The sequence below is a fragment of the Chlorocebus sabaeus genome, chromosome 12 (assembly GCF_047675955.1).
Source record: "Chlorocebus sabaeus isolate Y175 chromosome 12, mChlSab1.0.hap1, whole genome shotgun sequence".
Lineage (NCBI taxonomy): Eukaryota > Metazoa > Chordata > Mammalia > Primates > Cercopithecidae > Chlorocebus > Chlorocebus sabaeus.
The window spans coordinates 86,850,061-86,873,459 of record NC_132915.1 but is presented as its reverse complement, the minus strand read 5'-3'; the positions used below and the strand labels follow the sequence as shown (position 1 = coordinate 86,873,459).

At 43.2% G+C, this 23,399-nt stretch overlaps 1 protein-coding gene across 4 annotated transcripts in view; it reads left to right on the top strand.

Annotated features, from left to right (window-relative positions):
* The window catches only part of ASTN2 (astrotactin 2), a 987,199-nt gene that overhangs the window by 556,301 nt on the left and 407,499 nt on the right, over positions 1–23,399 (top strand). The gene's annotated exons all lie outside the window — the stretch shown is intronic.

Below are 23,399 nucleotides of genomic sequence, written 5' to 3'. Positions count from 1 at the left end.
GGACCTCAGTTTCATAGAAGGCTTCCTTGGAACGTTGGCTTTCGGCTTTGACTTTGGCTTCAAAAGATGAGTCAACTTACATTAGGGAAAGAGGGGAGACAGCCAAGCAAAGATATGAAGGAAGGGAGAGGCAGCCTTGTTTGCTTGGAATTTTAGTATCTAGTGTGGGACAAGGTCACAGAAGAAGAAGTGGGAGGGTTCCTGTTGCTTGCAGAAGGGTGTGCCAAAATTGATGGTTTTATAAGAATGACCTAAGATACAGGGTTTGACCTCTAGAAGCTTTTATTCTAGAGAGGAAATTAGGTCCCGGGAACCTGACTTTTTAACGTGTGTGTGTGTGTGTGTGTGTGTGTGTGTGTGTGTCGGGGTATCTTGAAAATACACTTGGGAAACATTGCCACATAGGCTAAATTCAGCCTGGCATTCAATGTTCTTCTTTCTGTGATCCCTTTTCAGTCTCTCCAGCCACATCTCTTATTGCTTCGTTTCAATCTACACTAGAGCCTAACGGAGCTAATTAGATGGGGTTCTATGAACCTGCCTGCCTGTTTCATGCCTCAGAACCTTTTCTTGTACCTTCTCTCTGCCTAGAAAGAATTGCTTTCCAAGCCTATGAAGCAAACAAGTGAACATCTTTCCTGAGACATCTCCTTTATAAAGCCTTTTCCCTCCCCACAGGTGACCTTCTTTTCCATACAGTATCCTTACTGTATGTTGTACTTAGCTTTATTAAGTCACCTGTGACACGTTATAGCACAGACTGGCTTTTCAGTTTATGTTTCTTGAAAAACTGAGGGAGAACCCAGGGAATCTGTTGATTTGGCTCAACACCCCAAAAGTACCCATCTCGGTAAATAAAGAAAAAAGAAAGAAGAAGAAGCAAAGGATAGAAGCAGGGATGGGAATCCTGCTGTGGACTAGGCTGTCTGAATAAGACCCAAGGGAGATAGAACACACACTTGGCCCTTAATGTAGCTACACACCAGCTAAGAAACAGACAGAGGTCAGGAGATCAATATGAAGAAGCTTCTAGAATGAGATAATGCAATGAAACTATATTTGAGACACAAAGATCAACAGATCTTCAGAGGTGAATGGGCAATTAGAAATTTTAGTGATTAGAATTCTCAGGATTACAAGTGATAGAAACTAAACTCAAACTGGTATAGGCAAAAAAAAAAAAAAAAAAAAAAAAAGGAAATGCATTGGCTTAAGTTGAAGTCTGGACAAAATTGGATTGAAGGGCTCAAGCAATGTCATTGGAATCCCCCTGCTAATCTTAGCTCTGCTTTCCTTAGCACTGTGCCATTCTCGGGCCAGCTGCAGGCTGGATGCAAGTCCTACAGGACAAAAACGCCTCTTTCCTAGTACCTCCAGCTACTGTCACCAGATTCCTTCTCATTGGGCCAATTTGGTTGTCATGCCCATCTATCCCTGCACCAATTACTGGTCAGGGGGATTAACTGGGCTCATCCCAGAGCCAGCCATGCCTGGAGCTTGCACCAGGAGGCAGCTACACCTGATATGCGTGGCCCTGAGATGGGGGAAGGCATAGATTCTCAAGAAAAACTGGGGTGCTGGCAATAGGAGTTGTAGATGCTAGATTGATATACATCAACAGCTGTCTGCCTCAGACCATTGAAACCTAACCCTTCATATAGCACATTGGAAAAGTGCTAGTGGGGGAGAGGAGGATTTGCTCAAGGCTTAAACCCAGCCAGTGGACAGACAGCTCAAAAGGATGTCCTGTGTTATGTCCAGAACATGAGGCTGACCTTTTTCAAAGGATTAAGTTGTCTGCCTCTTTCCTTTTTTCCATTAGTTCTCTTTTCTCTAATTAAGATCCTTCTCTTTTTCTTTTAGGATAGACATCCCATAGGAATGACACCTCAAATACAGAGGGGTGTGTGTGTGCGTGCGTGTGTGTGTGTGTGTATGTAGGTTGGGCTTGTGTCTCTTTGTCTTTTATTCACATAAACTGGAAAAATTAAAAGAGAAAGAAAGAGAAAGAACATTCATTCCCTAGGGGATAAGAGAAAATTCACCGGTCTGATGACGTTGTCAAAGACCCTCCTCTCTAGATTAAGGATGTAATTTTTTTTTTTTTTTTTTTGAGACGGAGTCTCGCTCTGTCACCCAGGCTGGAGTGCAGTGGCGCAATCTCACTGCAAGCTCCGCCCCCGGGTTTACGCCATTCTCCTGCCTCAGCCTCCCGAGTAGCTGGGACTACAGGCGTCCGCCACTGCGCCCGGCTAATTTTTTGTACTTTTAGTAGAGACGGGGTTTCACCGTGTTAGCCAGGATGATCTCGATCTCCTGACCTCGTGATCCACCCGCCTCGGCCTCCCAAAGTGCTGGGATTACAGGCGTGAGCCACCACGCCCGGCCAAGGATGTAATTTTAAAACCACTACTTTAGGGTTCAATGGATGTAAGGCAAGCTCCTTTCTGTGCTTCAGAATAGACAGGGCAATCCCACGTTTATCCTGAGATTTTAAATCCCTTTCATTTCTCTGTAGACTTTCCATCATGTCTGTAAAGAGAAACTTCTTCTCTTAGGTCACCTTCTAAGAAATTCCTTCAGGTAGTACATAATAATGCCTTATATTTTTAGAATACTTTAGAGTTCTCAAAGCATGTCTACAAGCTAAGAGCTCATCCTCACAACAAACCTGGGCAGTAGTAGATTCCCTCAGGAATGTGGAACAGGCTCAGGAAGCAGTGACTTTCCAAGGTCTTACCACCAGGTGGCAGGGTGGAAGACCAAGACCATGTCTCACTATCAGTCCTTCTGCCAGGGCCACTTTGGCTTGCTTTCCCACACCGGGAGCTGAGATGAGTTCTTGTTGAAGAATCATAGAAAGAAGACTGGGCTGAGTGATTTGGGCTCAAGCCTGGATTTAGGCATTAGAATGACCATAGCTTTGGAGTCTATGTTGACTTCATTAGCATCAGTTTCTTACTCTTTCAAAAGGGAGCAGTGGTACTTATAAATTTTTCTTTAAAAAAAAAAAAAAAAAAAAAACTCAAAGGGCTCAAAGAACATAACTGACAATGATCTGGGATTTACAAAGTACCATTTATAAGTGAGATAATGAGACCACATTACTGATATTTGTATGTAGTGGATATATATGCGGCCACACAAATTTAGGAGCACAGCATATCTAATGTTCTATAACGTTTCTGTAACTGAATTTCATTTCATTTCTGTTCCATTGTTAGTGGAAACGTAACTCTAGTCAATTTCAGTCTTTTTTCTGCCTCCCATCTCTTAACTGAACATTTGAGTTCAAAGGACCGATGTACCCGTAAGGCCTAGGAGCTAAGGGGATGTTTGGTGCTGGGCCATCACTTTTTAATCTGTTACCTGCTGCTTCATTTGACCCTTGTCCATCACTCTCCTTCCTTTCCATTCCCACCTGAATCACAGGTGTGTAGTACAGCTGCTGCCTCATCTGCTTTATTCCACCACAAGGTCATTTAAAGCCAGCTGACTCTGTCCATCAGCTAGCTTTTCCAGCCTCTAGAGGGCATGAGAAATGTCCAGCAGTTCCACCTGGAGGATCTGAGAAAAGTTGTCTGGAGCTCTTTTGATCTAGACATGCCAGGAAAGGATCTATACTTGGCTGTTTTCACAGTGGGGAGGAGCACTCACTATGCTTGCTGTCAACCTGCACTATATAGCAAGGGATGCCCAGAACCCCTTTACCCTCATAACCCTCAAACCCACCTGATATTCTGTATCCCCTCATCACCTTCATCCACTCATGGGCTTAGCCTGGTAAGGATAGAGGATGGGACCCCTTTTACGATACTCATTAGCATTTTCTAGATTACTTTGTTTGACTTCCAACATTCCTCTCTTCCACCAGCTCAAATGACCTTTACTTCTTTGTGGATACGAGAGAAGGTAATTCTCTAACAGATCACAGATTCTTCTATTGTTTTATTATTGTCATTATAATGATGATTATTGTTTTACCTTCTATAATAGCTCTGCCTTCTAGACTTCAACTTTTGAAACACAAGATTTTAAAAATCTGACATATTTTTGCTCAGCTTTCTGGTTCTGCTGTGGGAGGCTTCCCTTTGGATAATGTGTTTCTCATATAGGTAACTGGTCAATTGGAGGATGGCCATAAGATGTGTAGTAGGCAAAATAATGGCCCCTGCAAAGATGTCCACATCCTAATTCCCAGAACCTGTGACTGGTGTGTTACCTTTCATGACAGAGGCAGGAATTAAATTTGCATACGGAATTAAGATGACTAGCTGACCTTAAAAGAGCGAGAGTATCTTGGATTGTCAGAGTGTGCTCAGGAAGGCAGAGGAGTGGGGTAGAGAGAGGCAGCATTGCCAGTTATGAAGTTGGAGGAAGAGAGTTACGTGCTAAGGAAGAGAAGTGGTGTTTAGAAGCTGGAAAAGCAAAGAGAAAGAATTACCTCTGGAACCTTCAGAAAGGAATGCAACCCTGCCAACACCTAAATTTTCACCCATTGAGACCCAAGTTGGACTTTTAAATTGTAGAACTGTGAGATAATAAATTTGCGTTACTTTAAACCACCAATTCCGTAGTAGTTTGCTACAATAGCAATAACATACTGATAATAAGTAAAAGATCATATGAGGAGGGTGATACAGTAAATAATATATAAATAATTATGCTACTATTTTTATTTTCAGTTATTTCTAAGGAGATTGTATCCTTTGACCAGGGATAGAGGAAGTAACAGTGAATGAAACATCAGAAAAGAGAGGGAGCCTGTGTTCCCCTTCAGTATTTCCAAGAGTGAAAAATTATTGTGTGTTGGAAATGTTATAAATCTGACAAACATAATGATGTCAGCAAGGCACAGTTTGAAATGTAAGCTATGGGTCCATTTATTCTGTGTGGCAGTATAAACACTGCAAAATTTTAATTAAGATAGAGAACAAAAACAAAGAAAACTGCAAGCACTTAATCACAGCATCGTATGGAGGACACTTCCACCACCATCTCTAAGTAACTGCTGCCCCCTGACGCATTTCACTAATGCCATTCTTTTATGTTTTTCTGGTTTTCCCAGCATGGGAAGCCTTTTGATTAACCCAACACCAGACAATCTGGTGATCACAATACCCCTTTTGAAGTATCAGTTCATAGCTCACTTTCCTGGTTCCAGCTTTCTATTATTGTGTAACAAACTACCCCAAAACTCAGTAGCTTCACACTCTTGTTTTGTCTATAGTTTTTTGAATCAGGACTAGGTGGAGGGTGCAGCTGGTTTGTGTCTGATCAAAGACAGATGGGACATCTGGGGCTGGAGGAGTCATTTGCAGAACGGTTCCTTTATTACTTGTCTGGGGCTAGGACTGGCATCATTGGTGGTTGACACTGGCTATGCTGAACCTGAGCTAGGGCTGTCGACTGGATAGATGATTTTATCATGGGCTCCCCATTTGGCTTGGGCTTCTCACATCATGAAACCTGGTCTTACCAAGGGACCATCCCAAGATGCAGCGTTCTAACTGCCTAGGCAGAAGCTGTAAGGCTTTTTAGTCCCCAGCCTCAGAAGTCTCAGAACATCATTTCCACCACATTCGATTGGTCAAGCACGTCAATAAGGTCAGCCCAGATTCAAGGGGGAGAGAGCTAGATTTCACCTGTCAATGAGAAGAGTAGGAAAGAATGTGTGGTCATCTTTAGTCTACCCATTTACCCATTGCATGGACACAGACAAGGGCTACTAGAGCCAGAAGGGACCCTCTCCCATTATACAAACAGAAAAACAACGGCGTAGAAAGATACAGAAATTGCTCAAGTTCATGTAGGGAGGTAGTAATACAACCTAGATTTAATTCCAAGACTCCCTTCCAGTTGCACATTCCAACAGCTAATGGCCCCATAGCATCAGCTTTGTCACTGTATAGTATAATTATTTATTTTGCAACATTCCTGTATCCAGCACTGTGAATGGACCAGGAGCAAAACACCACAAGAGTTACGCCTTGTTTTATAAGCCCCTTCAGAAGACAAGACAGACTTCAGCAGGATTGCAGCGTAACTTTGAACAAACCACTTTGTTTCTCTGTGGGAGAATTATCTAAGAGGATTGGTGTGAGTATTGCAGAGAAAAGAATGGTTGTAAGAGAGAACTGGCATTCACTGAGCACCTACTATGTGCTATTTTGCCTATGTTCATGGCAATTAATGCCTATAACTGTCACCTACCTGGAACTATCATGTCCATTTTACAAAAAAGAAAAGCTAGTAATATAAAAGCAACCATCCATACAAAGACTGTGCCAAGCACGGTTCTAAGTGCTTTGCTTCTTTCAACCAACCTTATGCTCACAGTAATAACATGAGCTTGATATTATTATTACCTTCACTTCACACATGAGAAAAATGAAACTGGTAGGAAACTGGGGTATGTGGAGAAATATAATGGAAAAGGAGGATAAAAAGGAGGGGCAACATTGAATAGTCAGGGCCTTCATAGAAAGGAAGTGGAAGGATTTGCATACTTGCTGGGTCCTAGAGTGATGATGTCTTTCAGGAGGAGTCTGTATGGTCCGTTCTTAGCCCTGTCTTTGAATTCCAGACCAATTTCAAACTGATCACACACTCCTCAACCTTACAAATCACCCAATCACATTTCTGCCTCCTCTGCCCCATCTTTTTTCTTTTTTCATTTTGACCTAAAAAACCATCTGGCCTGCCAGATATTAGGAAAGATCATAGGATCCCTGATTGCACAGAGGTGCTGAAAGATAACAACAAGAGGCTGCCTTTCTAAAAGTCAAGATGAATAAACATATGGATTTCCATTTATTATAGGCCAGGGACCTTATAGCATTTCTCAGAGGGAGGCAAAAGCTGGAATCTGGTTCAGTAAGAGAGAGAGATGGCTTTTTTCCATTCCTCATCCTTTCCCCCTTTTAATAACTCAATTGGACTGTAATTAAAGGAACAAAATTCAAGAGGGGTGGGGAAGACTAGCAAGAAGAATCAGCAGAGTGAGAAATCACCTTGGAGCACAGCCCAGGCACTGCTGACGAGGGAAAGCCCAGCCCTGTCTGCCTGGGCATGTCACCCTCCTACACAGTACAGCTGGGCTGAGCCTCCATGGGGTCTGGCCCCTAGAGACTTATTTTTCCTTTCCAGAAGTGGACTTTCAAGGCTAAATTTATCCCTGCAGATCAGCCACATGGGGTATGATAGATTCAGAAGACAACTGAGGCAGGTTTTGTCAAAATTCAAAATGAGGGGACTGATGGTTGCCCTATTTTTCTTTTTAAAAATTGTTAGAAAGATGCAAAGGCAGCAGGCAGGTGTCTTTATGGAAATAACTTCAGACTCTTGGGTTGGGAAACAGGATTTACAGGATGACACATCTCCCCCATGGTGTGTTCATCAAAGTATCCTCTGGTCAAATAGGTCCACAGATAGAGAATTATCTATATGTATTAAATACCTTGATCAGTGCCTGATATTAGACCTGATATTATTAAAGCTACTAAAAAATAAATGAATAAATGCTATAAATAATATCAGGTCTAATATTACTGATACAGATAGAGAGAGAGAGCATTTCAGTACTAATTATATGCCTGGCCCTGGAAATCCTCACAGCTACCTTATAAGCCAAGCATTATTAGTACTCCCATTTTATCCATGAGGAAATAGAGTCAGAAGGTATGAGAAACATGCTCAAATCCAGCCAGCCAGGTAAAGACAGAGCAAACTCCAAACTCTCTCAAACTCCAAAGCTCATTCTTTTAATTCGTCAGAAGACACCTTCCCAAGGCTGAGAATAGTTCCCTAGGGATAGGGCGAATGTCCCCAGTGTTACAGAGCATCAAGGGAGGGGCACTTTCTTCTCTTTATCCTCTACCAATATCCAGTATTTATTCCTCCTCCTCTGCATCCAAGAGATCCAGAAGAAGCTAACGAGGATGAGTATTGGAAAAGGACATAAGAATAGCCAGTAAAGAAGGAAATTGGAACTGTACTGTGTCCACTGATTCAATGCCTGCACACAGGACTCAAAGTTTGAGAAATGAAAAGGAGGGCGTAGCTCCTCAGTCAGGAGCATTTGCATCTTTCCAATCAGTGCATTTGCATCTTTCCTTTATGAATTTGGAGCAGGCTGGGTGGGTAGGTGGCGTAATAGCGTTTCCAAGATTATTATGTGTGGTATTCTCATAAAGCCTATGCACCCTTTTATGACATTAAATATTTTATTCTCATGACATTTGAAGCCTTCTCTATTTTTCCCCTTATTTTATTTCGTTGGGACTTGGATTTGCTGGGTCTGATGGTATTTCTGGTAAGCTGGTTTTATTGTGTGGAAGTCATTATCTGTTAAAGTCAGGAAGCAGCCCCCCTTTTTCCAAAGTGATGGGTTTTATCCTTTGATTCCTGAAATAATGGTGTGGGGGAATAATGAGAAGGGAGCCCCAAATTGGAGGCAGGAAATGGAAGCTGCACTCCTGGTTCTCCCACCAATTGTCTGCAAGCCCTACATAAATCACTGTTCCCACTACCATCTCCCACTACCATCCCCTACCTTCAGGAAGCCACTAGAGTGCTTAAGTACACAGTTTTTACCATCAGAGAAACCCGGGCCAAAATCTTACCTTGTCATTCACTAGCCATGTGACTTTGGGACAAGTTACTTAAAGCCTCTGAGCCTTGGGTTCCTGTTGAGTAAAATGGGGATAATAATACTTATGCCTGCCAAAGCTGCTGTTAGGACTGAGATAATGCATACACAATAGGCTAGAACATGGCTCTAAAAAGGCACAAAACATGGTTGCTATTATTATTATCTGATATCTCATGCAGGGTTGAGGATGGTGGTGGTGGCAATGATTAGAGCTAAAATTGTTTGAGTGCTTGCTATGATCCAAGGCTTCTAAGGTGGATCTCATTTTTATCCCTTTTCTTACAGATGGGAAAACTGAGCCAGAGTTAGGTAATTTGCTTGGGTAATTTGCTCAGGAACACATAGCTACTCAGTTCTAGAGCAGTGAATTTGGACCAAATTGGGCCAAAGCAGGTTGATACCAAAATACTTAACCAGGACAAATGCATATATACCACTAATATTGCCCAATATTTTATGAAGGGGAACATACTAGCATTTGCTTTGTCTTCTGGTTGAACACGTTGATTGCTTCCAGATTTAATCTATTATAAACCGTGCTGCTCTGAGCACCTTTGGGCAGAAGCCACCTTCTGTGTTTTGAGCTGTTTCTTTAGAAGAGATTTCCAGAAGTCTGTAAGGACAGCTTTCAAATTGTATTAGTGTTTCATGATTTGGATGAAGGTGTGGATTTTTTCAAAAGGAGCAATAGAGCATCTGGTGTTCCACACTGTTGTAGGTCCTGCTTTTCTTTCAGAATACAGCCCAAGGGCAGGCTAGGGTGTCTGGCCTAAAGGGTCTCTGAGTGATAAAATAAATGTAGTACATTTGGGAGTGGAGTGCAGTGAAGTGTACACTGTGTCTGTGAGAGAGGGTCCAGATGCAAGAGGCAATGCAGAGGAGAGTAAATGAGGCCGTGGGTCTGCTGTCTTCTTGAGGGTTTGAGAAGGTCGGAAGCCATGACTGCAGGATTCTTAGTAGCTGTGCCAAGCACCAGTGAGTGTCTCCAGAGGCATCAAAATGCTGATCATCAGACACCTCCTTAGCTCTGAAACGAAAAGCTGCAATAATTGTGTTCATCTTAATTATAATAATAGAATTTTTGCATTCATAAGGTATTTTCTCCATTTGATCATCAATCTTCCTTTAAATTTTTTTTTTTTTTTTGGTTTTCTAAAAGTAGCTCACTCTCATAAAATAAAATAAATGTATACAGTGTTAAAATGTATAAAGAAAAAAACTCAAGGCCCCTTTTCTTAACTACTCACCCACTTTAGATAAATGTGCCACGGTTTGGTGTATATATAGATAGATATATATCCTTCTATATACTTCTTCCCTATGCATATACAAATATAAATAAGAGATTGTATATGTAATTTTAAAAATGGAAGCATAGAAAGCATACAGTTGTGTTTCTTTGGAACAATTTTCTAAGGCAGAACTACACATTCTGGTTTTCCTAGACCTTTTCCTTTTTTTTTTTTTTTTTGATTTTTTTTTTTTTTTTTAAGACAACTGACTTCCTAGCTTGATCTTAACTCTGTGTGTGTGTGTGTGTGTGTGTGTGTGTGTGTGTTTTCCTCTTGGGTCATAAATAAAGATGATCAAATTGAGTCTAAAGCACACAGGAGCTGTGCTTGGATAGAACCCAGGCGTCCGAAATTCCAGTGTAGGACTCTCTTCCACCCAGGATAACATGACTCTTTTATTTTTATCATCATTCTTTTGTCTTTTATCATAGATCTTGAGGATAAGTGGATGAGAAATGACATTATTATTATTGTTATTAAACTTCATAAATAATAAAGGTATCCTTTTGCCTGTATTCTCCAGCTTCTCTCTGATCCCTGCTTTAAGAAGTCGTGACCCACTGGCCCAGGTATTTTGAAATCTCTTTCCCTTGAGGGAGCAAACAGTGAGAACGTTTCATCAAACACTCAATAGCCTTTCTCCTCATTGAGAAAATTCTACCCGAGCTGAGTGACAGACGTTCCTAGAGAGAGATGGGCTAGTTAATCAGAATTCCAGTCCGGTGAAAAGAACAGACTTGTCCATGATTCAGAGTTAAATTCAAATCCCATTCCTGTAACTGGGAAGCTGTGTGACTTTGGACAAATTGCCGAATGTATCTGAGCCCCTCTAATCTGATCCATAAAATGGGAATGATCCCTGCACCTTACAATATTGTTGGCTGGACCCAGTGAAAGTAGCCAGGCATGAGCAAACCCAGGGCCATGAACTCCCTTCCTAAGATCAGGTCCTATTGTGTAGGGAGGAGCTTGGCGAGTTAGGAAACATAGTACCCTTTCTGGCTTTCCTTGGTTTTCAGAAATTTTCTTCATCATCGCTGAAAGGGAAGGGTGATTTTTCAGGCCCATTATTGTGGAGATAATATAGTCCGAGGTGAGGAAGCGACCCTGTTTCTCAACATGGCTCTGTTTACTGTGAATCCTCAGCTACACTCTTGTCCTTCCTACAAATTCAGAGTTAAACTTGATTCTCTCTGGGGCATCTCCCTTCCCCGTCACAGTCCCTAAGTCAAAGATGTACTTCGGTCCAGAGTGGGAAGACACTGCAGATAGGCCTGTATAAGAGCCAGTGGAATTTGGCACCCCTCAACTTACTCTGCAGAGCTGTTCTTTCATGCACATTGGACCTTAGGGAGAAGATGAGGTTCTCCATTGGAGGAATTTCAGGCAGAAGTGGTGGAACTGACCTTCACATTTTCATTGTTGCCTTATTTAGGTAATGAAGCAATTCAACTAAAAACATATTTTGTTTAATGAAATTATTATATGCACATACAAGAATATTTAGGACATATAGAGAAAAAAAATATCACCCACAGTGATGCGACCTCCAATAACTACTACTAGCATTTTGACATGTCCTTTTAGTAGTTTTACTATAAGATTAGATAGATAGATAGATAATTTAGCAATTTTACTGTGTAATAAAATATATAGAAAAATGTGTAAATCATTATTTACAGTTTCAATACTAATTAATCAATTCTCACCTAAACCATCACCCATGTCAAGAAATAGAATATTGCCTGCATTCCAGAAGCCCTCCTCTAACATACCCACTATGCCTCCATTTCCCATTTTAACCCTGTCCTCCCTTCTGGAAGTGGCCAAGACCCTGTCTTTCATGCTAATCATGTTTTTTACAGTTTTCCCACATAGGTATGCATAGAGTTGCTCTTTTATTTTATTCTTGACTCTTGGTAACGGATTCTCCAGCATCTAGCACATCTTACCAAGCTAGATCAAAGTTGCCTTTGGTTGAAGCAAAAATTGGTTATTAGACAACCCACAGTTTCATTTGAATTTTAGCTGCATTCAGAACTCGACAACTAAGTACTGCTGTGTCACACCCTCTTCTGGGCCCTAACATTAGAGAGATACTGTGTCCTAACTAGCAAGAAGCCCATAGTCTATTTACAGAGCTAGAAAATGACGCTTTAGATCCTACTCCCTAGAGTCACACATGGATCCTTCCTTTCTGCACAATGATAAGATGGACTTTCTCCTTCCATAATGATTCCCTCTGGTGTAGACTCTGGTTTGGGCTGCTGCTTCTCTCTTTTGAATCTTTGGCACTCACATGAGCGTATTTATTTTTCTCCAGCTGGTACAAACCCTTGCAGGTTTTTTCATAAGACTCATTTTAAAATGTTACATCTTGAGTTCATCCTGGGTAAGAGGAGAACCTTTTAGGCAGGGGATGGGGTAGAAAAAAAGAACAAATGTCTCAGATGACTTTTAAGTGTAACTTTGGATCTCTGAATCTTCATAACACCCCAGCAAAATGGTATCACAGTCTCCGTTCTGTGAGCGTGGAAGCCAACTCAGAAAGGGAAGTGACATGTTCATTGTCACTCAGATAGGAATTGGCAGCACGGATATCAGGACTCCGAGCTGAGAACTCCAGTAACTACCAGATGAGATTGGTGGGATTTGAGAGCACTGGTTCTGGGGTCAGGCTTCCCAGCATACAGATTCCTGCTGTTCTAGTTGATGACACTGGGCAATGTAGTATCTGTGTTTTCATATGGACAACAGCATCCCAACATGGAGCTGTGGGGAAAGTTAAGGTAGATGATGTGCACTTCATCCATCAGCCAATATTTAGTACTCAGTAAATAACATCTAGAGAACAGTCAGACAGGCTACTGGGGAGGCCTTGGGAATAAAACCTTGAAGGACCCTGCCCTGGACTGGGTGGTTAGTACTTTGCTGGCCTTGCTGTGGGTGTTGGAATTGATCCTGGATTCCCAGCACTTGTGAGTTTCCTTCCACCCACCTCCATTCCCAGAACACTGGACTTGGGAACCTCATCCTTTTCAGTCCCTTGAGGGTCCAACATATATGGCATCTGTCTCCATTCAGAGGAGGATTTTTTTTTCTTCTTTTAAATTGCACTCTGCAACAAAAAATAAAATATGCATACCATCCAAAATTATACTCAACATAAGCTGAATAAATATATACCCACAGAAGCATATGCTCAATGGTTGCTGCTCTATGCTTTGCAAAGCCAACTAACTAGCTTATAAAATCTTTCTCACTCACAGTCCGGGTGATCAATGAGAAGGTGTGATGTGAGGACACAGCCTCAAGCTGCGAATTGAGTTTTTAGTGACAAGAGATGGGGAAGAGACACCAGCCTGTTAAACCTAGCAGCATGGAAAAGTCCATATCTCTAGCCTGCCCTAATGAAGGCCTGGCCCTGACACCTGAATAAGTAGCTCACTGCTAGGCACAAGTTACTTGTTATCAAGCTGTACAGGTTCAAATCCTGTCTCGATCCCTTCCTCTAATAATGAGAAAAATTGCTTTAAACCTGTTGAAGTCTTAGTCTCCCAATATTCAAAAAAAGGTGGAATAATAGTACCTGCAAATTAATATATATTGGTGTTTATCCCTGTTTCTGGGCCTATAACTTCTAAAATTCTTGTTATCAAAGTGATAAGTGTCTTTTGTATACTAATGAGTTGACTGATGGCTGTCCACCCCTAGGTAGCTTCAGGGAGGGCTGGTCACTGGAAAGACCAAGGCATGATTAGAGGGTTGGGACTTTCAGCCCCACGCTCAGCCTCTGGCCTGGGGAGATGGGCTGAAGGTTAAGTTGATCGCCAATGGCCAATGATTTAATCAGTCCGGTCTAAGTATTGAAGTGTACATAAAAATCCAAAAGGACTAGGTTCAAGAGTTTCCAGAGAGTAGAACACATGGGGGTTCCTGGAAGATGATGTGCTCAGAGAGGGCATGGAAACTCCGTGCCCCTTCCCATATGCTTTGCGCTGTGAAACTTTTCCATCTGGTGTTAATAAACCAGGGAACGTAAGTATTTCCCTGAGTTCTGCGAGCTGCTGTAGCAAGTTACTGGAGCCCAAGGAAGGGATTGTGGGAACTCTGATTTATAGGTGGTCATCAGAAGCACAGGTTTAATAACCTGGGGCTTGGAATTGGCAGTGGAAATTGGAGGCAGTCTTGTGGGACTGGGTCCTCAACCTGTGGGATCTGACACCATCTCCAGTCAGATAGTGTCAAAATTGAACTGAATTAGAGGACACACAGCTGGTGTCTGCTGGAGGATCTCCCAGAGAATTGGTTGCTGCCAGAGAGAAATTGCCACACACTTCTCAGTGACCAGAGGTCACAGAAGTGTTCTGTGTTGATTGAGTTGTGAGAGGGTGTAATAGGAGAAACTGAGTTTGTGTTTCCTTTGTTTTCCTTACATGTTTGTTGTATGAGGAAGTATTGCAGAAGGGCTAAGACACGACACTCAGGTGCCAGGCTTCCTGGCTCCACCGCTTACTGGCCATGTGACCTTCATCAAGTTAACACACCTCTTAATGCTGCGCTTCAGGTTCCCCATCTGTTAAGTGGGCATGGTAATGGTGTTTGCCGCCTAGGGTTGCTGTGGGAGGGAATGAGTTAATGCACATTCAATGCTCTTAGGAGGAGACCTGGTTCCGTAGTTAAGTGCTCAGGCAAGGTCACAATAAGCTATTTTCCCCAAACACCTCCCTGCACTTGGTCTGTAGCAAAATCCCCTCAGCTCTGTGCTACTCAGAGAAGTAATAGGACATGAGGCTTCTGAAAACGGAGAGACATCCAAGCATCTATAGTGAGGACCTGGAGCAAGTCATCTTCCCTCTCCAAGCCTGTTTTCCATCTGTGAGTGGTGAAAATAATGGTGCATTCTTTTCTGGGTTGTTGGGAAGATTTCATAAATTAGCGTAGCCTAGCAGTGTGTCTGGCATATGGGGTGTACACAGCAGATGTTCATTTTCATCCCAGCACCCTGAACCCAGGTGAAGACAGTTAGAGCCTCTGCCTTGGGAACAGAGAGGGCTCCTTCACGGAGTCTTGCCATCAGCCCAGAGGGTTCAGCTTTGTAGCAGTGCAGACTTGAGTGGAGCCTCTGTCCTGCCCCACGTCTAATCACTATATGATCTTGGGAAGTTCTCTTACATCTCTGCACCTCAGGATACTCTTCTTCCAAATGGCGTCAGCACCTCTCTCCACGAGGCTCGAAAAGTATAACAGACGAGGAAGTAACTTAGAAAGCTTAATACACTGTAAAAGGCAGCATAGTGTGGCTTCAGATCCTGACTGTGCCACTCACTTGCCTTGTATCCTTGGGACAAGTTGCTGAAGCTGTCTGTGCCATAGTTTCTGTCTCTGTAAAATGAGTAGACTAGTAGTCCGTATACCATCAGGCTGTGCACATAATGAGTTAACATTCAAAACACATTGAAACAGTGCCTGGCACACGCTAAGTGCCTTTAAGTGTTAGCTATTATTGTTATTAATGAGCTACACAAAGGCTATTTATTATCATCACCAGATAGCTATTGAATAGACATTCCTCAGGAGTCTTGGCAGATTTTCTTAGGAAAGTGTTCCCTGGCCTCCCCTCCCTCAGCCCTTGGTGCTTATAAAAATCCTCAGCCAGGCACGGTGGCTCATGCCTGTAATCCCAGCACTTTGGGAGGCCAAGGTGGCTGGATCACAAAGTCAAGAGATTGAGACCATCCTGGCCAACATAGTGAAACGCCATCTCTACTAAAAATACAAAAATTAGCTGGGCATGGTGGCACATGCCTGTAGTCCCAGCTACTTGGGAGGCTGAGGCAGGAGAATCGCTTGAACCCCGGAGGCAGAGGTTGCAGTAAGCCGAGATCGTGCCACTGCACTCAAGTCTGGTGACAGAGCAAGACTCCATCTCAAAAAACAAAACAAAACAAAACCTCAAGAACTATAAGAATGTGCTTACTTATTTTTCTCCCCCCCATAGACTATATGTATCTTTTTTTTTTTTTTTTTTTTTTTAAGAATAAAGTTAAGGTTTTATAATTTGTGGAGGACAGTAGGCCCTGAATAGGCATTTGTTGAACTGAACCCTCGGTCTGTGCAGAAGGCTTCGTGACTGCCACCGAAAAGTTGACTAGCCATTTAAAGAGGCTGTAGGGGAAAGCTGCAAGCATGTTCCCAAGTCACTTGCACTAGAGCAGGTGCTGCTTACTGCAGGAACCCACCTCTCTTGGAATTCCTGTTGACCTCTGGCAGAAAAACCATAGAATGTCCAAGATGGGGGACCCCTTAGAGACCAGCTACCACTTTTCTCACTGGACAGGTAGGAAGACTGAGGACTGGAGAAGGGAAGGGATGTGCCCAAAGCAAGGATGGTAGCCTGTGTCCCCTGATTCCCTGGGACTTCTCTAACGGGAAAAGTGGGCAGCATATATTCAGATAATTAGCTGTGATCAGCATGTGTGAGCAAACCCAGCCACACAGTAGCATGCCGTCATTCCAGCACCACTCTTGATCAGAAACCATCCTGAAACATGACTTATCTCCCTCTTGGGGTTTATCCAGTCTTCCAGTTGGTCTAGATTTTCTTTGAAGTTAGGAACCATTATGTCTTTCACTCTCTACTTCCCTTTTATTAAAATACATTTTTAAAATTGTTTTCATTGTGATAAGATACGCATAACATAAAATTTATGTCCTTAAGCATTTAAAGTGTACAGTTTGGTAGTGTGATGCAAAATTCACATTGTTGTACACCCAATCTACAGCACTTATCTCTCAAAACTGAAACTCTATACCCATTAAATAATTCCTCATTTTCCCTTCCCCCAATCCTTGGCAACCACCATTCTGCTTTCCATCTCTGTGAATTTGACTGCTGTAGGCATCTCATATAAATAGAGTCATACAGCATGTGTCTTTTTGTGACTGGCTTGTTTCACTTAGCATGATGTCCTCAGGGTTCATCCATGCTGCAGCATGTGTCAGAATTGCCTTCCTTTCTAAGGCTGAATAATATTCCATTGTGTGTGTCTATGTATCTGTCAGTGAACACTGGTTGATCCTGCCTTTCAGGCTATTATGAATAACAATGTTATCAATAAGGGTGTATAAATATCTCTTGAGGAGTTTATTTTCAGTGCTTTTGGATATCTATCCAGAAGTGCGATTGCTGGATCATATGGTAGTTCTATTTTTCATTTCTTGAGGACCTCCGTACTGTTTTTCATAGCAACTGCACCATTTTACAATCCTACCAAGAATGTACAAGGGCGCCAATTTCTCCACATCTTCACCAACACTCGTTATTTTCTGAAGTTTTGATAACAGCCATCCTAATGAGTGTGAGGTAGTTTTGATTTGCATTTCGCTAATGATTCACTAATCATGTTAATCATCTTTTCATGTGCCAATTGGCCATTTGTATATCATTTTTAGAGAAATGTCTATTCAAGTCCTTCGCCCATGTTTTAATCAGGTGGTTTGTTTTTTGGTTGTTTGGCACATTTTTTATCATAAACCATTTTGAACTATGACTTTTCTCCCTCTGGAAATTTACCTGATCTCTACCATTGGTCCAGATTCTTCCTGAAGTCAGGAACTCTCACGTCTTCTACTTCTTGGTGCCTCCACAGGAAAGGAATGGTATGTTTGGGAGACCAAGGCGGGTGAATCACGAGGTCAGGAGTTGGAGACCATCCTGGCTAACACAGTGAAACCCCGTCTCTACTAAAAATACAAAAAACAAAATTAGCCAGGCGTGGTGACACGCGCCTGTAGTCCCAGCTATTCAGGAGGCTGAGGTGGGAGAATGGCATGAACCCAGGAGGCAGAGCTTGCAGGGAGCCGAGATCATGCCACTGCACTCCAGCCTGGGTGACACAGCGAGACTCCATCTCAAAAAAAAAAAAAAAAGAAAAGAAAAGAAAAGTAAAAAAGGAAGGAATGGTATGGTACAGTGGAAAGAGCAGGGGCCTGGAGTCAAAAGCCCCCATGTTTGCACCCTGGCTCTGCTAGAACGACAAAGACAGACATAACCAGTCACAAAGCCTCAGTTTTCTCTTCTGCAAAAATCAAGCTAATAACAGCAATAACAGCAATCTCATAGAAGTGTGGGGCTTTGGCAAAGCAATATAAGGGAAACAGGAAAACATTTCCTGTAGTGCCTGGCCCACGGTATGTCCTGAAAGCATTTGAATTTCCTTTCTGGTGTCTTCAGTAAGTGTATGTTGAATGCTGCACAGATGGCTGGCATGTGGGGATAATGGCCTGTTGGTATGTCATTGGAACTCAAGCCAAAACTAAGCAACACAACCAGACATTTTATTACATTCCAAAAATATTTACTGAGCATTGAATATTAAGAGTGATAATAATCATAATAGCAACTTTTATAACAATTGGGATCTTACCATTGTGCCAGACACTATGTTAGGGACGTTAAATGTCTAACTTTTTTTTTTTTTCCTCCATAGCAATTCTGAGTAAGTGTAATTAGGCTCCTTTTACTTTGAGGAAGTTGAGGTTCAAATGTTAATGAACTGGCTGGCTAACATTACATGGTTAGTAAGTGGCAAGGACAGGTGGGATTCAAGCCCAAGCTCGCTTGACCCCAGGGGCCACATTTGCCTTGCATACTGGCTTGTCTCCCTCCCACGTGCTGGGCTGAGAAAAGGAAGCTGTGTGTATTACAGTCCCTATCCCCAAATAGCTGTGGACTCATGGGGAAACAGACTGTGACCCAGAAACCGTCCCACCTGGCAGAATAAAGCTTGTGCTAGGAGAAGAATAATGAACATGGGAGAAAAAGAAAACTGATTCTTTCTGACGTGGGACATCAAAAGGAAGAAGGAACTTCCACACAAGGAGTTCTCATTCGTGACAGCACTGAATGTTCCCAGCAATCCCAGGAGGTGGTTATTTATTATTGAGTCTATTTTAGAACAGGAAAACCAGGACCAGAAAGGTGCAGTGACTTGCCTGAAGTCACACAGCTAGGAAATGACAATATCTGGATTAACCTTATTTTTATTTTTTTGTCTCCTCAGCATTCTTCGGCTTTTTGAACTCAGGAACATAACCACAGAGACTGCTGAGATATAACTTACAGCATTTTTAAAAATTTGATTAAAAAAAATAATTTCAACATTTATTATAGATTCAGAGGTACATGTGCAGGTGTGTTACCTGGATACATTGTGTGATTCTGAGGTTTGCGGTACAATTGATCCCATCACTCAGGTACTAAGCGTAGTGCTCAATAAGTAGTTTTTTAATCCTTGCCCCTGTTTCTTCCCTTTCACGCCCCCTGCCTCCTTCCCCCATCTAGTAGTCCCCAGTGTCTCTTATTGCCATTTTTATGTCCATGAGTACCCAATATTTAGCTCCCACTTTTTTTTTTGAGACAGAGCTTTGCTCACATTGCCCAGGCTACAATGCAATGGTGCAATCTTGTCTCACTGCAACCTCTGCCTCCTGAGTTCAAGCGATTCTCCTGCATCAGCCTCCCGAGTACCTGGGATTACAGGTGCCCGCCACCGCCCCTGGTTAATTTGTCGTATTTTTAGTAGACATGGGGTTTCACCATGTTGGCCAGGCTGGTCTCGAACTCCTGATCTCAGGTGATCCACCCACCTCAGCCTCCCAAAGTGCCGGGATTACAGGTGTGAGCCACCGCTCCCAGCCTAGCTCCCACTTATAAGTGAGAACATGTGGTATTTAGTTTTCTGTTCCTGTCTTAATTAGCTTAGGATAACGGCCTCCAGCTGCAACCGTATTACCACAAAGGACATGATTTTCTTTTTATGGCTGCATAGTATTCCATGTGTATACGCACCACATTATTTTTTTATCCAGTCCACCATTGATGGGCACCCAGGTTGAGTCCATGTCTTTATATTGTGAATAGGGCAGCAATGAACATACGGTTGCATGTGTCTTTTTGGTAGAATGATTTATTTTCTTTTGGATGTATACCCAGTAATGGGATTGCTGGCTCTGAAGGATACATGATTTTCTTCAAGAAGAGGAGGCCAGGCCCGGCTGAGGGCAAAATGTGGAGAGAGAGACTGAGGGTTGGACCCTGCAGGGAACAGGTGCTGGCTGGTGGTGCCTAAGTGGTTTCCAGATCCAGGTGTAGGCAGAGATAAAGCAGGGGTGTGGTTTTCATTCTGTGCCAGGGAGCTCTCCTGGGGGATGGGGGCAGGCTCTGTCTCCTTCACTCTGAAGTCTCAGGCCCCCTGGTGGTGCCTGCAGCAGCTGTCCTTCATTACGCAGGACTATTGATTCCTGTAATCCTTTTTGCATGCCTCCCCCAACCCCCCACCGCTTCCCTGCTTGTCAGCACGGAAGTCCAGCACAAATTGAGCGGCAGCTGAATTGGCATGAGTTGATTAAAACTCCCAGTAATTATGGGTTCTTGATTGGCCTGGTTGTCCAAATCAATGTCTGCATTAATAGACAGGCTAGCTGGCCTAGTTGACAGATTGAAGCTGAGTGGCGAGAGGGGTGGGGGACTGAGGACTGGCAGAGCCTTTCCCACTCACTCATATGCCAGGAAGCACACCAGAGGTCTCCTGGGATGAGAAGAACCAGGCCCACTCAGTTTCTTATCAAAGGGATGGTTCATATTGAAGAATTCAGCAGCCCTTCCTCAGCCTGTGTGATCTTCAATAACCTTGCCTGTAAAATAAGTATATTGTATTTTAGAGGTCCTCTGAGTTTTGGGGGGGATTAAAAAATATAGCATACTGGGAAACATCCAGCTCATGGCAGGTACATCATAAATATGCATTTCATTTCCTTCCTTGCATCTTTCCCTACCTCTTTTTCCCAAGATGCTGTACCTAATCTGTATATCCAAGACTATGCCACAAGCAACCTCTCTGTCCCTAAAGCACCCAAGTCCTCTGATAACCCATTACAGGGCCCTTCCCACAAGATTCTCACAATCTCTGTATTACCCTAGCCAGTCTGAACCACCTGTGACACCACAGACAGGCCACCTCCATGCGGTTCAGGGAAAAGAGCACCTCATTTGGCCCCATAGTCAGGGGGCCTTCAATGGTGGGCTTAGTCAGCCTCTTGCTTGCTGTTTGACCTAAGGCAGCTCACCTGACCTCTCTGAGTTTCAGTTTCCTCATCGGAAAAGTAGGCATGGAAGAAATGCCTACCATCTCCCTGTATGTGGTTCCCTTACATTTCTCCCTGAATGTGTCCTATTTGGAGAAAGTAACAAGGTAACTACAACAGCAGTTAGCATTTTGTGAGCACCTGTCAGGTGTCAGGCACATGTCAGGTACATGACCTCCCGGGATCCTCTCACAAGTCTAGTGAGGAAGGAGTTACTTTTGCCAGTGTATAAATTGTGGAAACTGAAGCTCAGAAAAACTAGGGCACACATTGAGCAAGTGTCTCAGTCAGACTTCATTCACAGTTGTGTGTATTCTTTGTGACAGTGTACTCTGGCTTTCATATATGTTTAGTCTCCCATTTCATTTAATCTTTACCGCTTTGGGCATGGTGGCTCAAACCTGTAATCCCAGGGCTTTGGGAGGCTGAGAGGGGAGGATCATTTGAGGTCAGGAGTTCAAGACCAGCCTGATCAACATGATAAGACTCCATATCTACACAAAATAAAAATAAAATTAGCCAGGCCGGGCGCGGTGGCTCAAGCCTGTAATCCCAGCACTTTGGGAGGCCGAGACGGGTGGATCACGAGGTCAGGAGATCGAGACCATCCTGGCTAACACGGTGAAACCCCGTCTCTACTAAGAAATACAAAAAACTAGCCGGGCGAGGTGGCGGGCGCCTGTAGTCCCAGCTACTCGGGAGGCTGAGGCCAGAGAATGGCGTGAACCCAGGAGGCGGAGCTTGCAGTGAGCTGAGATCTGGCCACTGCACTCCAACCTGGGCTACAGAGCGAGACTCTGTCTCAAAAAATAAAAATAAATAAAAAATAAATAAAAAAATAAAATAAAATTAGCCTAGTATGATGGCACATGCCTGTAGTCCCAGTTATTTGAGAAGCTGAGGCAAGAGGATCCCCTGAACCCAGGATTTCAAGGTGGCGGTGAGCTATGATTGCACCACTGCCTGCACTCCAGCCTGGGTGACATAGTAAGACCTTGTCTGTCAAACATAATAACAATAAATAAAAAATATTTACCATAAATTTTGAGGCATACTATTGTTGAGATGAGTACTATTTGTAGGAGGTAATACTGTTATTATGCTTGCTCTGGCCATGAGACTTAAAGAAATCAAATACTTACCTAGTCCTTGGAGGAGAACAAGGCATTGTTCATAGTCAGGCAGGTTTGGGGACATCCTTGTGATGTTCAATCAATTCCAAGGAAATTCTCCATTTTCCTCTTAAATACTTCAGAGCTAATTTTCCCCTTTTTACAATTCACAGTTGCTTTGATAAAAACTGAGCAGTTTTTATCTGAAAGCCTTCCCTGACTTCCTGCTGTCCAATGCCTCCATTGAAGGAGACTGAGGCTCAGAGTGTTCTCATCTGAAGGCTCTCAGACAGTTAAAGACCTCAGCCGGGGCAGTGTGCAGTGGCTCATGCCTGTAATCATAATCCCAGCACTTTAGGAGGCTGAGGCAGGTGGATCACCTGAGGTCAGGAGTTCGAGTCCAGCCTGGCCTGGTGAAACTCCATCTCTACTAAAAAAAATATATATATATATATATTATATATTATATATATATATAAGCTGGGCATGGTAGCACACACCTATAATTCCAGCTACTTGGGAGGCTGAGACAGGAGAATTGCTTGAACCCAGGAGGCGGAGGTTGCAGTGAGCTGAGATTGTGCTATTGCACTCCAGCCTGGGCAACAAGAGTGAAACTCCATCTCAAAAAGAAAAGAAAGCAACCAGAAATTTTTGGCTGGGTGCGGTGGCTCACAGCTGTAATCCTAGTACTTTACGAGGCTGAGGCGGGTGGATCACCTGAGGTCAGGAATTCGAGACCAGCCTGACCAACATGGAGAAACCCCCACCTCTACTAAAAATACAAAATTAGCCAGGTGTGTTGGTGCATGCCTGTAATCCCAGCTACTTGGGACGCTGAGGCAGGAGAATCGCTTGAACGCGGGAGGCGGGGGTTGTGGTGAGCCGAGATTGCACCATTGCACTCCAGCCTGGGCAACAAGAGGGAAACTCCATCTGAAAAAAAAAAAGAGAAGGCCACAGTCAGGCAGAACTGGAATCTAGCCATCTGGAGAGCCATTCACATGCATTTGTCCAGGGCCCGCTAGTGTTTGCCTGCCACCCCTATTTTGAAGATGATTTCATCATAATCCTTACCTTCCAGAAGGAGAAACTGAGGCTCAGAGAAGCCAAGTGACCAGCTCAGGGTGGTATAACCAGTAAAAGGCTGGGTCTAAGGCTAGAGCTCCTTCCATTACCCCACCTGCCTTTCAG